Below are 17,011 nucleotides of genomic sequence, written 5' to 3'. Positions count from 1 at the left end.
TGCTTTTAAGCAAAAAAAATCACAAGGTTTGTTTTTCAAGAAATTTTCTGAAAAACAGATACATTCATACTAAAACAAAAGTATTGAATTTAATTATTATAAAACATACATTTTCAAAAATGTTCTTATTTCCAAAACAGGGAAATTAGTCTGTGGACCTGTGTTTATAAATAGCTATGGTAAGAATGTGTTTTGACTGACCTGAAGCAAACTGAAGGAAAGGGGATGTTAGATGTGCCAGGCATCCTCAAATACTTATTGTGCTATTCAGTACACAGAGCAGATGAATGGCTTCAAAGGCAGTGTGGCATTTTCCTGCCTGGGCAGGCTTTTCCAAACAGAATTGAATAAATTGCCTACTGTTGCTGCTCCTTCTGAGGCTGTCAGTGAGTGACAAAGAAGGAAATAAAACTGAGGAGTTTAACCTTGTCTTTATCATTCACTGGAAAAGTGAAATGTAAGTGTAATATGTGTGTATATATAAATAATTACATTTTTCAACTGCCTTCAGGACATTTATAAATGTTACAAGTGTTGCAAATGCATTGCCTTAGCTCATTTAAATAGTCATGCTGCTGCCCCCTCTCTCCTGCTGCCCCTTCTCCTGCAGCCCCAGTCTGAGTCTCACCACATACTGTACATGTGTTTCCCAGCAGGGGGCCTCATGCTATCTTCGCTTTGTCTCTTGGTGATGATAACATCATTCAAACATAGAGAGTGTATGGAGCCCAGTTCTACAGAAGCATACAGTAGCAGGGTTTACTTTCCCACAGATAACCAATATAGGTAGGGACCATGTTGTGGTAGTTTTGTCGGGGGAGGGTCCCTCAACCCCCTGACCATCAATGAATTCCGTTTTTACCCCTCCCCAGTATGAGGGGCATGGGGGGATTTGAAGTTTAGAGGGAGAGGAGCCAAGTTTATTTTTTAAACCCTTGTTTATGTATGTGTGGGGATTGTTCCTAGAGTCTTGTGAAAAATCAATCTCTAAACACATGTTGCATATACATTTATATAGTGTGTTGATACTTCTATTACACATACAGAAACCCAGTAAGATCATATAAACCCCTAAAATTACCACTATATATGTGTGTGTGTGTGTGTGTGTGTGTGTGTGTGTGTGTGTGTGTGTGTGTGTGTGTGTGTGTGTGTGTGTGTCAAAAGGAGTGCTACTGAGTGTGGCACTGTATACTACAAAAGACAAAACACAAAGGGAGCTCACAGCTACTTCCTATATGACACAAATACATAGTGAAATACCTATATATATATCTCTTGAAAAAGGGGTCCTTTAGTTTAACCCTTTGACCAAAGCATTATAAGCCTTCGAGCTACTTTAAGACATGACCATAATATCACAGGTCCTAACACTAACTGATTAAAATTCTTATTTACCTGTATAATTACAGGAACAATGATCTGCATTGGATCGGTCACAAACAGCTGCATGAAAAGACCTGTACATATGGAAAGTGGGGAGGGGCGAGCTTAAAACTTGGGGAGGAGGGGCCACTAACCTCCAAAACACCTGAGACCAGCTGGACAAAGTAAATAAACACATAGGTACCCAGTAAGCTCATATAAACCCCACAAATTACCACAAACTATATATATATATATATATATATATATATATATATATATATATATATGTATCAAAAGGAGTGCTACTGGGTTCGGCACTGTATACTACAAAAGACAAAACACAAAGGGAGCTCAGAGCTACTTCAAATGTGACAAAAATACACAGTGAAATACCTAAATATATATATATATATCTTGAAAAAAGGGTAATTTCACAAGATCCCACTGGTACATTTTTATTCTTACAAAATTAAGGGAACCTTTGATTGACAGTGGTAGTGCCCTCTTATTTATGATATTCTGATATTTGTAATAATTAAATGTTGCCTTAGCTACTGTAATTTCACATCAAAATCTGTATACTGCTACTTTGGGATCCTCAACTCTTTCTCTTTTACAAAGTATAAGTACACAAAGGGAAATGGATTAGATATTATATTATATAAAAGGAAGGGTTATGGTCTGTAAAATAGCCTATTCCAACAAAACCTCAATATTTTACATAGTTACATAGTTACATAGTAGATGAGGTTGAAAAAAGACATAGGTCCATCAAGTTCAACCTATGCTAAATTTAAACAACAGATACTTTATCCTATATCTATACTTACTTATTGATCCAGAGGAAGGAAAGCAAAAAACCCCATTAAGGGGAAAAATTAATTCCTTCCTGACTCCAAGAATTGGCAATCAGATTAATCCCTGGATCAACATCCTTCCCATGTATACTTATTTGGTATAACCCTGTATACCTTTCCCATCTAAAAAGATGTCCAACCTTTTTTTGAACAAATCTATTGTATCTGCCATCACAGTCTCCATGGGTAATGAATTCCACATTTTAACTGCCCTTACGGTAAAGAACCCTTTCCTTTGTTGCTGGTGAAATTTCCTTTCCTCCAAGCTTAAGGGATGGCCCCGAGTCCTTTGTACTACCCGTGGGATGAATAGTTCTTTTGAAAGCTCCTTGTATTGTCCCTGAATATATATGTATATAGTTATCATATCCCCTCTTAGACGCCTCTTTTCTAATGTAAATAAATCTAATTTAACTAGCCTCTCCTCATAAGTTAGAATGTCCATCCCCTTTATTAATTTTGTGGCTCTTCTCTGCACTTTATCTAGTTCCATAATGTCTTTTCTTAGGATTGGTGCCCAAAATTGTACTCCATATTCAAGGTGTGGTCTTGCTAATGCTTTGTAAAGGGGCATAATTATATTTACTTCCCTTCCATCCATTGCCCGTTTGATGCAAGATAAGATCTTGTTTGCCTTTGCAGCTACTGCATGACATTGGGCACTATTGCTAAGCCTGCTGTCTACAAGCACTCCTAAATCCTTCTCCATCAAGGATTCCCCCAATATCTCCATTTAATTTGTAAGTCGCCTTTTTATTCTTGTATCCCTAATGCATAACCTTACATTTATCTGTATTAAACCTCATCTGCCATTTATCTGCCCACATTTCCATTCTCTCCAAGTCCTTCTGAAGAGAAATTACATCCTGCTCTGATTCTATTACCTTACACAATTTAGTATCATCAGCAAAGATGGAGACTTTGCTCTCGATCCCAACCTCAAGGTCATTAATAAACAAGTTAAAAAGCAGGGGTCCCAGTACTGATCCCTGAGGTACTCCACTCACGACTTTAGCCCAACCTGAAAAAGTTCCATTTATGACAACCCTCTGTTGTCTGTCCTTTAACCAGTTTTCAATCCAGGTGCATATATTATTACTGAGTCCAACTTTCTTTATTTTGTACACCAAGCTCTTGTGTGAAACTGTATAAAAAGCCTTTGCAAAATCTAAGTAGACCACATCAACGGCATTACCCTGGTCTATATTCCTACTTACGTCCTCAAAGAAACAAATAACATTTTCTTAATGTTAATGAGATTGCTAAAGTCACATGACCTAATGTGCATTTGACTTCAACACCTAATTAAAGTGTAACTTGTTCTGAAAAGGTAGTGTATGGGTAAGTGTATGGGTAAGCAGTATATACCACAAAACTGACACAAATCTTTGTTTCAAAAGGCTATTGCAATTTTTTTTTAAATTCCCTTGGCCAAGCATGGTAAGCTACCTTGGCAGTGAAAGGGTTAACACATTAGAACACAGGCATCTAAGGCTCCGTTTATAGTACTGGCTACAGCGACGGCGAACTGTACCATTGTAAGTACTTGAAATCCGTCGTGGATGCCCATAGTGGGCTTGACCGCTATGTGCAGTGACACAGCTACCAAAATCCCTGAAGTCAAGGGAGTTTGAGATTTACAGCAGTGGCAGCATGACGTCAACGGCATGTGAGTGGTTTAGCCACGTCCCCTTTTGCCGTCCCATGGTCTCCTGCACCATAGTGCAGGAATCGCAATAGCTATGGCGACGGCTGATGTCAGCGGTCGCGTAGCCAGTTACATAGACAGTACTATAAATGCAGCCTAAGAGGGGATATGATAACTATATACAAATATATTCAGGACCAGTACAAGGAGCTTTCAAAATATCTTTATCCCAGGGGCAGTATAAAGGACATTGGGTCATCCCTTAAGGTTGGAGGAAAGGAGATTCATCAGCAACAAAGGAAAGGGTTCTTTACAGTAAGGGCAGTTAAAATGTGGAATTCATTACCCATGGAGACTGTGATAGCAGATACAATAGATCTGTTAAAAAAAAGGTTTATATATCTTTTTAGAAAGATATACCAAATAAGTAAACATAGGAAGGCTGTTGATCCAGGGAGTAATCTGATTGCCACTTCTTGGAGTCAGGAAGAAATTAATTTTTCCCCTTATGAGATATCATTGAATAATATTTCAGTGGAGATTTGTGTTTGCCTTCCTCTTGATCAATATACAGTAGTGTAAGTACAAATATAAGATAAAGTATCTGTCGTCTAAATTTAACATAGGTTGAACTTGATGGACATATGACTTTTTTCAACCTCATCTACTATATAACACACAATCCTAAATTCAATTTTAATTAACACCAAATAAAAATCATATAACTAATCAATCCTCTAACCTCTTTGTAACCACATACAGGCATAACCCGGCTTAAGGACACTCACTTTAAGGACACTCGCGAGTAAGGACATATTGCCCAATAGGCAAACGGCAGCTCGCGCATGCGCCAGTCAGCATGTCCTGAACAGCAATACCGGCTCCCTACCTGTAAAGAAGCTGTGCACAGGGGGGGGAGACTATAGAGCCTGTTACAAATGCATTATTTACATCAGTTATGCACGTATACGACGATTGCAGTACAGTACATGCATTGATATGTGGAAAAAAGGTAGTGCTTCACTTTAAGTACATTTTCGCCTTACATACTGTACTGTACATGCTCTGGACCCATTGCGTACGTTAATTTGGGGTATGCCTGTATTATACATTATGAAAGGGAAGGGGAGGGTTAATTCCCACTTGTGATGCTAACCAGGAGTAGGCAATGTTTGATCATGATATAAAAATATAAACATCTTCATAGCATAGGACAGTTCATAAGACTCAGGATTCCAGATAGTCCAATGTTAAACACACTCCCATAGATTATGCCACTAGCCATATAGGTAAGTCTTATGTGGTGGTCTAGGTAACCGTGTGTGGGACTGATCACATAAATGAAGTAAATGGATTACTCACTGCTGACCTTGGGGATATCCTGGTCCTGTCCTGCGTGCTCCTACCAAGGAACAATTGAAGAGAGTACAGGGAAAACGGCAGTGCATCTGCTGCTGCTGCTGCTGCTGAAGATTGGAAACCACAAACTGCAAACCACAAAATATCCTAGGTGCGTAAATTTATTTTAGGGCATAGTAACAGCCAAAAAGAACACTCTGATGCGTTTCCCGTGGTATTCTTTGATAAAGCGTGGGATACCACGGGAAACGCGTCAGAGTGTTCTTTTTGGCTGTTACTATGCCCTAAAATAAATTTTCGCCATCCTGGCAGTCGCAGACCGTTTCCTCACCTCAACAAGCCTTCCGTGACGGACACCCAGGATGCGCGGTTTCGTGGTCCCAGTACGCGCACGCGGACCTTGCGCGTCCTGATCCCCCACCGTGGATTCGGATCCCGCCCCCATCTCTGTCGCACAACGGGTGCATTCGGCCAGCCTCCCTGCTGATGCATGAATCAAGCCCCGCCCTCGCTCTGGGGAAAGTCAGGATCGTCGTGGGAAAGACGCACATTCTCGGCTCTGCCCCTCGACCTCCATGACACGCGTGGGTCGGCGCATGATTGGTCCCGCCCCAAGAATTGGCGTGGGAGTGACACGCACTCCAAGCCATGCCCCCTGGCCTCCGTGACGCGCGCGAACAGTTCTGCCCTCATCCATGATTAGGCTGCATCATCATTCTTGTGTGCACCAGAAGCCTATCGGCACTTACTTCCTGGTTCCGCTTTGTCTGGCTATTGGAGGCTCCTCCTATATATACCTTCAGTCTGCTCTCATTCATTGCTGAGCATAGTCATTGTGACGCCGTGCCTTGCCACATTCTTGTTCCCGAGACCTTGCCTTGCCTTACCTGCCAACATCTTGTTGCTTTAACCCTGCTTGTACCCTGGACTCCGCTTCTCTCCACTCCTGATCCGGCTTGTATGACCATTCTCCTCTATCCATTCCTGACCTTGGCTAAGTACTCCAACGATCCGAAATTCTCCTATCCTGAACCTGGCTACGTACCCCAATTATCCGATACTCTCCAATCCTGAACCTGGCTACGCACTCTGACGATACGCAACTCTCCGCTCCTGAACCTGGCAAGTACCTTAACTATTCTCCAATCTGTAATCCTGACCTGGCTTGAATGACTACTCTACATCCTAAGCGCGCCGCATGGCTGTGGGTCGGCTTTATCCAATCCAATCCAATCCCCTACCTCAGCACAGCGGTCGTGCTTCATTTGTGCTGAGCTACGCGTTACAATATGTCTAATGTATAAAACAGAGTACAGGGAAAACGGCGGTGCATCTGCTGCTGCTGCTGAAGATTGGAAACCACAAACTGCAAACCAAAAAATATCCTAGGTGCAAAAATTTCTTTTAGGGCATAGTAACAGCCAAAAAGAACACTCTGACGCGTTTCCCGTGGTATCCCACGCTTTATCAAAAAGTGCGTATCACTCCCACGCCAATTCTTGGGGCGGGACCAATCATGCGCCGACCCACGCGTGTCATGGAGGTCGAGGGGCAGAGCCGAGAATGTGCGTCATTCCCACGACGATCCTGACTTTCCCCAGAGCGAGGGCGGGGCTTGACTCATGCGTCAGCAGGGAGGCTGGCCGAACGCACCCGTCGTGCGACAGAGATGGGGGCGGGATCCGAATCCACGGTGGGGGATCAGGACGCGCAAGGTCCACGTGCGCGTACTGGGACCACGAAACCGCGCATCCTGGGTGTCCGTCACAGAAGGCTTGTTGAGGTGAGGAAACGGTCTGCGACTGCCAGGATGGCGAATCCTCACACATATGTATCTGGATGCACCGAGCACTGATGTGGGCAGATGTAATGACAGCTAATGCTGGATTGTGGTGTAATACCTCATATTACGCTTACTAATTCTTTCCATGGATCTATTGGACAGTATCACCAACATTTACTGTACATGGATATTTTCTTTTATGGATATACTTGAACTAAGCCTTCCGTAAATTATTACATATGGTACCAAGTAATCAATGCTTGATTAAAAAGTGAATGGGAGGTACAGTAATGTAATTTAATGTTAATTATTGATTTCTCATGAATTTGAATCAGGGCCTTGAGAGGTTTTGCCATGGCCTTCCGCCTTTTGGAAGTCTCCATGATCAAAGATACTGGAAAAATCTGGCACCACACACCAATACCCTCCTCTAACTCTGTGTGCAGGGCAATACAAAAAAACACGGATCGATGCTTAACTTTTTCCTTATTGCACGCTTCCACATACGCACATCTGGTGAAAATTTGTAAAAGTCATAATTTGAGATAAAATATTGATAAATTTGACCAACTGTGGCCATCTTATCATCTGCTGCATTAATTGCGGACCATATTAAATAAGCGTACGTTATGTTGGGCTTTTTGCACACATACTGCGGCGGTGTACTCATTTCAGAACATTAGAAAACCAGTACTGTAATGTAAAAAAGACACTGTGCATTGAGTTTTTATTATGAAACGCCTAAATTGATACAGTAACTTCTTCAGTACCAAGGTCAATTCACAATGGAAGACTGTGTTTTTTTTTAAACACCTGCAAGTCGACACATTACTGTAGCACAAGCAGTGTATACATTAGAATTCATTACAATTCATGAATATCTGCCAACTGGCGGATACGCGAAGAATTACCCCCAATTAAATCTGAACCATTTTAATTAAACAGATCAGGCGCTGGTGCTGGGTGGCGCGAATGCGGCATGAATGTGGGGATGCCCAATTTATTGCGCATTGGAATTCAGAAGATGCAACCGCTACGCCCCCGAGAAGTTTTAAAATAAAGGCTGGCGCAGCAGTGCTTTCATTAATTTCTGGTATTTGTTTTAACTACTGTACTGTATCTTAGGTTAAGCATATATGTGCAAGTCTTTGTGCTTTTCTTAGTGTGGGCTACAGGGCTACTCAACTAATCTAGCCCAGCTCAAATATCTGAGGACATATGCATTTGGTGTTTGATACATTTACTGTAGACATCAATAAGACGATTGCCTCATCCATAATGGTCACGCATTATGAGTTTGCTTCCACTATGATTGCTCACAGCCCGAGCAATCCCCTACTAAGCTGCCAATTTTTCATGTTGATTCGAGAATGCTTTCTCTTTCCAACAAAATAATAGCTGTGTGTGACCTCTACTTTAGTGCTCTCTGCAGCTCTTTCCACTGACTGAAACTTGCCTCTTACACCCTGACTCTTCTATGGGGGCATCCCTATCCTATGGCAGCATTTTCCTCACATACTGTCATTTGGAATGTGGTGGTGGAGTGTACAGTAGATTCTGCTTTTATCTAATTTTCCCTCTCATATTCCTCACAAACAACCTGTGTTTTATTTTCCTTCAGTATTTGGAATACATCTTAAAATCTTTGGTTTTTTTTCACTACCACCCTCCCCTGACCCATACAGTGTTGTTACAATTTACAACTTAATCTATTCCTTTGAACTAAAACAATACACTACTCGTTTATGCTGGCATGTGGATTCATCCCTGGATAAACACTACTCTACTATTGTAGCTTTCTGTGCTTTTGCACTCGTTCCACTGAAGGCCTCTGGAGACAGTTGAACTCTAGCAGATTTCCTTTATAACAAATTTCTCCTGTCCTGCTTTAGCTGTTATTTTTCTTACCAAATTGAGCTACTGTACACTCAAATGATCTGGTGCAAATATAACCCATGCCACCTATTCTCCAGCTTTGACTCCCTTCTTCATCCTCCCTTTACATTATGCTCTACTATTTCCACTATATCACAGAACTTTGCTGATTAGTTCAATCCCTTTCCATAACCCTCCTTCTGACTTTGACACTGTTTCACCCACAAGGAATAATTGTCTCACTTGCTCTTTTCCCCAAACTCCAACACATACAACTTCGACCCCATTCCCTCCCATCCCCTAAAACCTCTTATCTATACCCCACCCTCTATATGTTCCCCATCCTCACTTGTGTCTTGAACTCATCTCTTTTCTCTGACACTTTTACATCTCTTTTCAAGCATGCAATTGTCCAATCTGTTGTCAAGAATACCACCCTTGACCATACCTCTCCTTATAACTATCACCCTGTCTATCTCTTGCCTTTACCTTGAATCTTCTGGAACACCTTGTTTCTTTATGCATACTTCTTTTCCGCAACTCCCATACTGTAAATAAATAAATCAGTAGTACTGGGTCATTTCAAACATCATCTTGTAGTCTACGAATCCATTATGGATGCTGGGCATTGAGCATACTGTATATATCTTCATCAACATCAATCAGCAGTCACACATACTGTAGGTCTCTTATAGCTGCAGTCATTTAACTCTTCAAGTACATAAATATATCTTTGTCAGACTGTCTGCTCCGACGTGAATTCTGTTTCTCCATGTTTCTGTGACTCAGTGGTGCAGTTCAGCATCTCCACCCAGCATTTTCCTGATGCATGCTTTGAATGTAATCAGACAAATAAAGGTTTCCCACTGGGATAGCGCATCAGTTAAAACTTGAAGAGACCAGGTTCAGTTAAAAGGTTACAATTTATTTAAACAACACGTCAAACATAGAGAATTCTGACACGTTTCTTGCCGTTCGGTGCATTGTCAACTCCCATAACCTACTTGACTCTCTCCAATTGGGCTTTGGTGCACCATGCTCAACATAATCTCATCAAAGTAGCTAATGACTTCCATATTGTCAGATATCTAGGAAACAATTCAATATTTTTTTTTTTGGCCTCCCTGCTTTTGATGTTGTTGACCACACTCTTCTCCTGCACATGCTTTTTTCTTGTCATCCATTGCAGTGCCCTCTACTGCATTTTAGATGTAGCAAGACTTAATGTTCCCACTGATGGGGAAACCTACAGAATTGGGACAATGACATCCCCTGACAGCAGGAAATCTTGTTGTGGCAGGTCCCATCCAGAAGAACCAGCCCCCTGCAGAAAGTTGTGACATTTACTATTCTGGGAGCTACTATATTTTGCTTTTGATCCTGCAGCTCTGGAGACCGTAATTCAAGCAACATCTGTACTTCTCTTATCTGTCCTTCAGTATCAACTTTGCCAACACCTCCTCCACCTTTATGAATCTCTCTGTTGGTGTACCCGAAGGCTTATATTTAGGTCACCTGCTGTACTATTAACTCTATACACACTCCTGCTCCCGCTTTTGCCTCAGCTACCATTCCTATGCTGACGACACACAACTATATGTATATGCACCTGAAATAGAAAAAGAGGCACTCCACTGGTCTTCCAAAGATTATAAAATTTATTGCACAAGCATCAACGTTTCGGTACGCTTGAGAACCTTTGTCAAGATGAAGTGCAAGTGATAGTGCAGGTCTTATAGGTCTATTGGCACAGCATATGCAAAACGGCGCTAAAAACCTTCAATGAGACTTATGGTGCAAAATGCCGCAAAAGGGGTCAAAAAGTGTACATTTTGCCATAAAGTAAGTGATTGAAAAAAAACAATAGCCATAACTAGTAGACATGAACAAGACATACATAGAATTGCACAGCATTATAGCAACAAGATCGAATGGCATAAGCCACCATAAGATACCAATATAGATAAATTATGTACTGTATATACTATACAAAAATTTACCTTAAGTGCCGGTAAATATTTTGCAGAATATGATTCTGCCGGATTGTACCTATATTAAAATAGGATTTAGCAAGACATATGATAAGATACAAATCACACTAAATATTATATGAAATAGATAGACAACATATAAATATAAATGTACAAAAGCTGGGTAAAGTGCCAGAATTGAGCATCTAATTCAGACTCGCACAAGTCAAATAGGTATAACCCAGCTGAAACTCAATCAAATATTTAATATTGAAATTTTGTCACCAATCATTCACGGATTGCGGTACAGCAATTTCTAATGGAATGGCCCTTTGTCGCCTCTAACCTAATGTGTGTCAAGACTTCAAGTGCAGGTAGGACCTCAGTGGCGTGAACAGCATAGAGCAGGGAAGGAGGCGTCAGATTCATAGGCAAGGATCAAGTGCAGGCGGCAAATAATCATAGTTGGGGTCACAAGCAGGCGATCAGGCCAGGCGGCAAGAATCATAGTCGGGGTCACAGGCAAGGGTCATCAGCAGGAAATCCACGAGGACAGAGGAAGGGGCAGGGCAAAAACAGATGGGGACAAGCCTAGAGCAGGCAAGGGCCATTAATAAGGGACAATAACAGGCACAGGTTCAGGCAGAGGTCAGGGAACTCAAAGCAAAGGCAAGGAAGAACAAGAAACAGGAAACTATAAAGGATGGCAGGGACAAAACACAGGAATAACCCAATAGTAGACTAACTTTGGAAAACCCAGAGCAGACAGAAACAGCAGCACACCCAGTGGACAGACAAAGGAACTGTGGCTGGGAGAAGGACATCTAGGAAAACCCTAACAATGTGTAAGATGTAGATTCTTAAGTCGCGTCCATGGTGAGCGCGACCACACGCACGACGGGGCATGTAAAATGCCGTGCCTCCATGTGGCAGACCATAGAGCATGCAACTGCGCAAGCGATGAGAAGTGCCGGTGTTCGCAATCCATGAGCAGACAAATACATTTTTGTTCCTGTCGCACGATGGCCGGGTCACGTGAGCAGGTAAACCCTTTGAGGGGGTGAACCAGCTCTGTGACATCACAGGCATGCCTCCGACACGCCTCTGATGCCTCCTAGTCGCAACTACTCCATGGCTACCAATTGCTGCAGCTAAAGGCGCACGTGATGCCACAAGCTTGGTCACCCGCGCACGCTCACCATGGACGCGGCCTTACTATATGCTCTCTCCAAAAACAAGCCCCATATTTCCCTGTATTAAGTCTCTCAAATACTTTGCATAGGGGGTTACAGCTCTCTCCTCATATAAGTGCTGCTACTAAATCTTAACAAAATAGAACAAAAGGGAGCTTCTTGCAGTTTTCATGGGGAAAACAGATCCAAAAAGTGCAGCCAACACCCATATGCAACCATACAGAAAAAAAAGGTTCTGGTCCCCTTATGCAATAACTCAAAATAAGTCTGTAACAGTTTACTTACAGAATGAGAGTACAGACAATGTTTCATCAGATGAAAAAAAGACACATACAAAAGTGGTATAGATGCATAAGGCCGAGTCCATAGAAGGACAGGCCTCGCTGAGCCGTGCGGCGCTCCGCGCTGAGCCCCTGCACCCTCAATGAGGATGCCTTGAGAGGGGGCTCACGCGAACGTCCGCAGGCGTGCGGAGGCGCTGGATTTTTCAGCCGACAGCCAAGCTGTTTTTCAGCGCGCTGTCGGCTGAAAACATCCAATGAGCGCGGAGCAGCATCAACTTCACGGCGACGTGACGTCGGAGCCGTGACGTCGGTGCGTCGCGGGCGATTGGCCCAGCGACGTCACTGCCCCACCTCCCTCAGTCTCCCCCGCCTCCGATCGCGCCTGAATGGGCATGAAATCACGCAGATTTCAGCAGGCGAGCCTCAGCGTCATCGCGGCTCGGAACTCCTCACCCCTCTATGGCCCCAGCCTAATACACTAATGGAGAGATACCACAGGTGTGATCCAAAGTATAGACAATGCCCACCGCAATGCACGTAAAACACATTCACCATGTATCTACATTCACAGACCCATGAACGCATCCCGTGGACTACATATAAATTAATAAACATGGCCATTTAAAGTGTAAATATCAATAACTGCACCAAGTATAAAAACTTACTTAAAGTGTATACAATTATTTTTTTAACGATTTGATCAGATATATATCATAGGTGAGAGGGAGACAAAAAAAAGTCCTGTTATTAGAAGCATGGTGTACAGTAGCTTACCCTGTTTCTCTCTTCATTCCTTTTCTTTCCCTCTGATCATGGATCTAACAGACACCGTGACATCATATGAGTCTAAGGGTAAAAGGGGACGATAGACAGCACTCTGATAGTGTTAAATTAATGCAATTGCAGGGTGCACGGAACCAAAGGGGACCCTTATTCCCCTGTATAGTACTAACAAATCTACGTAAGTACCAGCACTCACTGTCTAATAGGTAAATGATGAAAACAGTTGTAATGCAGAATAAACATTTAATAATAAAACAAACCAGAAATAAATCAAATGTGTTTGCAGAAACCAGTATCACAAATGGGCATGTCAAAAAGTGAGGGGTGGGGGGGGGGAAGGAAAAGGGGAAAAAACATGAAACACAAGGAATATACGCAAAAAACGGAGAACGGCAAGTATGCAATGGGGGCGACGTTTCGAGAGACTACCTCTTCATCTGGCCCATTCCCCCTGGTCCAAAAGGTCCCAGAGGTACTTCCTTAAGCCTCCCTTCCCCTATAACTGGTCAAATCAGACACCCCTGAAAATAGATAGCAAACATACAGTGTAGGCTAAATACAGCTAAACAGCTAATCGCAGGTCAGCAAGAATCCACTAAAGTCAGTGCCAGTAGTTCAAGTACCACAAGAAACTGTGGGCAATGGTACAGTAAAGGCTGAACACAGCTTGCAAGAAAGTAGCTTTCAAAGAAACACCAGGAGTCCACAACAGTCAATGAAATGTTAATGGGAATAGCAAATGAAGACAGTAATCAAACCCTGTATGAAGACAGTAATCAAACCCTGTGGCTCTGCTCCTTGTGCTCGTGTGGAGTGCCGAGCACAAGGAGCAGAGCCACAGGGTTTGATCACTGTCCCTCAAAACGTCGCCCCCCTAGCATACTTGCCGTTCTCCGTTTTTTGTGTATATTCCTTGTGTTTCATGTTTTTTCCCCTTTTCCTTTCCCCCCCCCCACCCCTCACTTTGTGACATGCCCATTTGTGATACTGGTTTCTGCAAACACATTTGATTTATTTCTGGATCATTTTATTATTAAATTATTAAATGTTTATTCTGCATTACAACTGTTTTCATCATTTAGCTATTAGACAGTGAGTGCTGGTACTTACGTAGATTTGTTAGTATCATATGAGTCTAATGTCACGCTTGTGCACGCCACAAACCAAGACCGGACCGCGGGGCTGAGGTGGGGATGTGAATACACCGACCTTAGGCCACGAAGCCGGTTCTGGATTCGCAGTTTGTAGTTGTTCATAGCTGGGTCAGGGTTGGAGAGGCCAGTGTAACCTTTGACACGCCAGGGTCTGGGTTGGAGACAGTAGAAACATTGTAATCCAAGCAGGGGTTCGGCAACGGGAAACAGGTGCGCTCTGCTTCAGCATTAGAGCAGCAGCAGCGGGGGAGTGGCCTCTGCGTGAGGTATGGGAACGGCCCATAGTACCGGTCACAACCAAGGGAGAAGGAGCTTGCAACAAGCACACCGCCAGGCAGCGCTTGAAAACTAGCGCTTCAGCACATGAGTCCAAAAGAGGCCTCTGCGAGGGAAGAGAACAGCAGACCAGGACTCGGTAGGCAGATCTCTGCTATGGGAAAAGGCAGCAGGTCACAGGAACCAGGAACAGGGATCAGGAACCAGATCTAGGAACCAGGAATAGGAATACAGGAACAGGACGGCCAAACAGGTAGCTTGTGGCAAACACAGTAACATACTAACAGATAGGACTATGCTCAGCACTGAATCAGTGCCAGAGCCTAGCATATAAAGGGCAGCGAGCCAATCACAGGAGGGAGGTGTGTGTGCATTCCTCCAGTCACAGAGCACAGGGCTGAAGCTGCAGTGAGAGGCAGCACATGTGCCATTGATTGCCAGAGGGAGACTTTGTAAACTGCAAGGTCTGCAAGGCTAGAATCAAAGCCAGGAGTGAATTCCTTACATCTAATAACCTTGAAACTTTCAACCAATGAGAGCATAGCGTTCCATGACAATATGGGGGGAATAAAATCCCTCATTCTTTTAGTTAGGATCCCACCCCCAATGAAGCCGAGGACACGATAGGGTATTAGGTGGGTACGATTATTTTGAGTCAGCTAATAGGGAGTTAGTAAACTCTCTGCTTACACCGTTCAGTTAATGTCTCTTAGCAGATTCACAGACCATCATTTCCTATCCAGTCATCAGCTATATAGAGGGATTTACCCAATACTACCAGCAAATCCTTGGATCCTGAGTAGGGCAGGTCTCTATTTACACCCTCTAGGTGGGAGATAACCTGTAACTCCACTCTGGCTGTAGAATCAGAACATCTCTCAGGAATGTTGCCAGACCTCAAAAAATCAGAGCTCAATGAAAAAACATATATTGATGTATGTTGTTGCTGGAGATCCTTTTTTAAACATGTACAATGTATAGAATATTTCAATAACACATGTATGTGTTACCACTCCTCACATCCCCTAATGAATAATGGCATATATATTAAGGCAATAAGTTCAAAGGCAATTGGCTAATCCGTTATAGCACCATCATGTAGCAGCATTTTACTCACGGTTACCGGCTTGAATTGAGAAGAGACAAGGGGAGGAGGAGGGAAAGAGCAGTATCAGCCCCGCAGTTCCAGACTGTATTCCCTGTTGTTTAGGAAAGCAAAATATGCAGTATGATCTTCTTCCATGGGTTGTAAAGTCTTCCAGGTCAGCTCCGACTAAGGTTTCGTCTGCGTCCGCTGTAGCGCTGTACTAGCGACGTCGTGGTGACTGGAAGCGGTGGCCGAATCAGCTGGGCACTGCATAGCCGTGCTCGCGTGTAAGCTCACTGCACCATCAGTGAGGAGCAGGAGATTAGAAATCCATCAGGTGATCTCCAGCACAGCGTGCATCCAGGTGCATGCTCAATAGGTAGAAAAAAACAAATAGTAAAAAAACGAAGGACAGCTTGCAAAAATGAACTGGTATAATCAAGGACCAAAATTAAAGGTTTATTAAATTAAAAACATTTACATGAAACGTCCTGGCAGATCCTCTAACGCGTTTCACGCACAGGGTGTTTTGTCAAAGCATTAGAGGATCTGCCAGGACTTTTCGTGTATATGTTTTTAATTTCATTTTGGTCCTTGATTCTACCAGTTCATTTTTGCAAGCTGTGCTTCGGTTTTTTCCTATTTGGTGTTTTTTACCCACTCTGGCTGTAGTATACTCTGGGAAATTCTCAATTTTTCTCTTAAATTCACCCAAGTTATTACCTCCAGCCTCCAATAATCCTACAATGCAGGGTGGTTAGGGAAATTATAATCAATAAGTGGATGATATCTGAATATTGTACCCCCTGAGGTCTCACTGAAAACCACACCCCACCCCATTCTGTCAGGTCTAGTTCTCTGAACCAACCTCCCTGTTTGTGATAATTAAAGGTAGACTTATTAAAGTTGTTAATATTATTATTTGGCCATTTTATGGCTATTATTACACTAACATTTTGCACTGCTTCTACAGTATGCACACACCTACCTCAGTTAATTTTTAATTGTTTTTATATGTGTTTCTTTGTCGTATTTAGGACCCATTATTTAATACATATCTAATAAAGTTTATGTTTTAACTCTACAGGGTTTTCCATAGTGCAGCCCCAAAGGAATTATTTTTCTCTCTCTCATTGCATTCTAACCCATCTCCTGGCTAGCACCACCCCTCTTAATAGGTTCTCTAAATTGATTTATCACAATATACACGCCCATTTTGTAGAGTAGGATTTTACTGACCCTCTGTGGTCCCCTCCTTTATGTATACAATAATATTGAATTTAATAGAAAACTACCTAATATTAAGTAGAATTAAAGTGCAAATACATAATACAACATTATGTGTAACTAAGTGCACAGTATATATAGGAATAC

The 17,011-nt window shown here is 42.6% G+C and overlaps 1 protein-coding gene across 3 annotated transcripts in view; it reads left to right on the top strand.

Annotated features, from left to right (window-relative positions):
• The window catches only part of NCAM2 (neural cell adhesion molecule 2), a 500,008-nt gene that overhangs the window by 275,174 nt on the left and 207,823 nt on the right, over positions 1 to 17,011 (top strand). The window lies entirely within an intron of this gene.

This window comes from Ascaphus truei, chromosome 3 (genome assembly GCF_040206685.1).
Source record: "Ascaphus truei isolate aAscTru1 chromosome 3, aAscTru1.hap1, whole genome shotgun sequence".
NCBI lineage: Eukaryota > Metazoa > Chordata > Amphibia > Anura > Ascaphidae > Ascaphus > Ascaphus truei.
The sequence above is the reverse complement of the archived record's forward strand: the minus strand, read 5'-3'. Positions and strand labels throughout refer to the sequence as shown.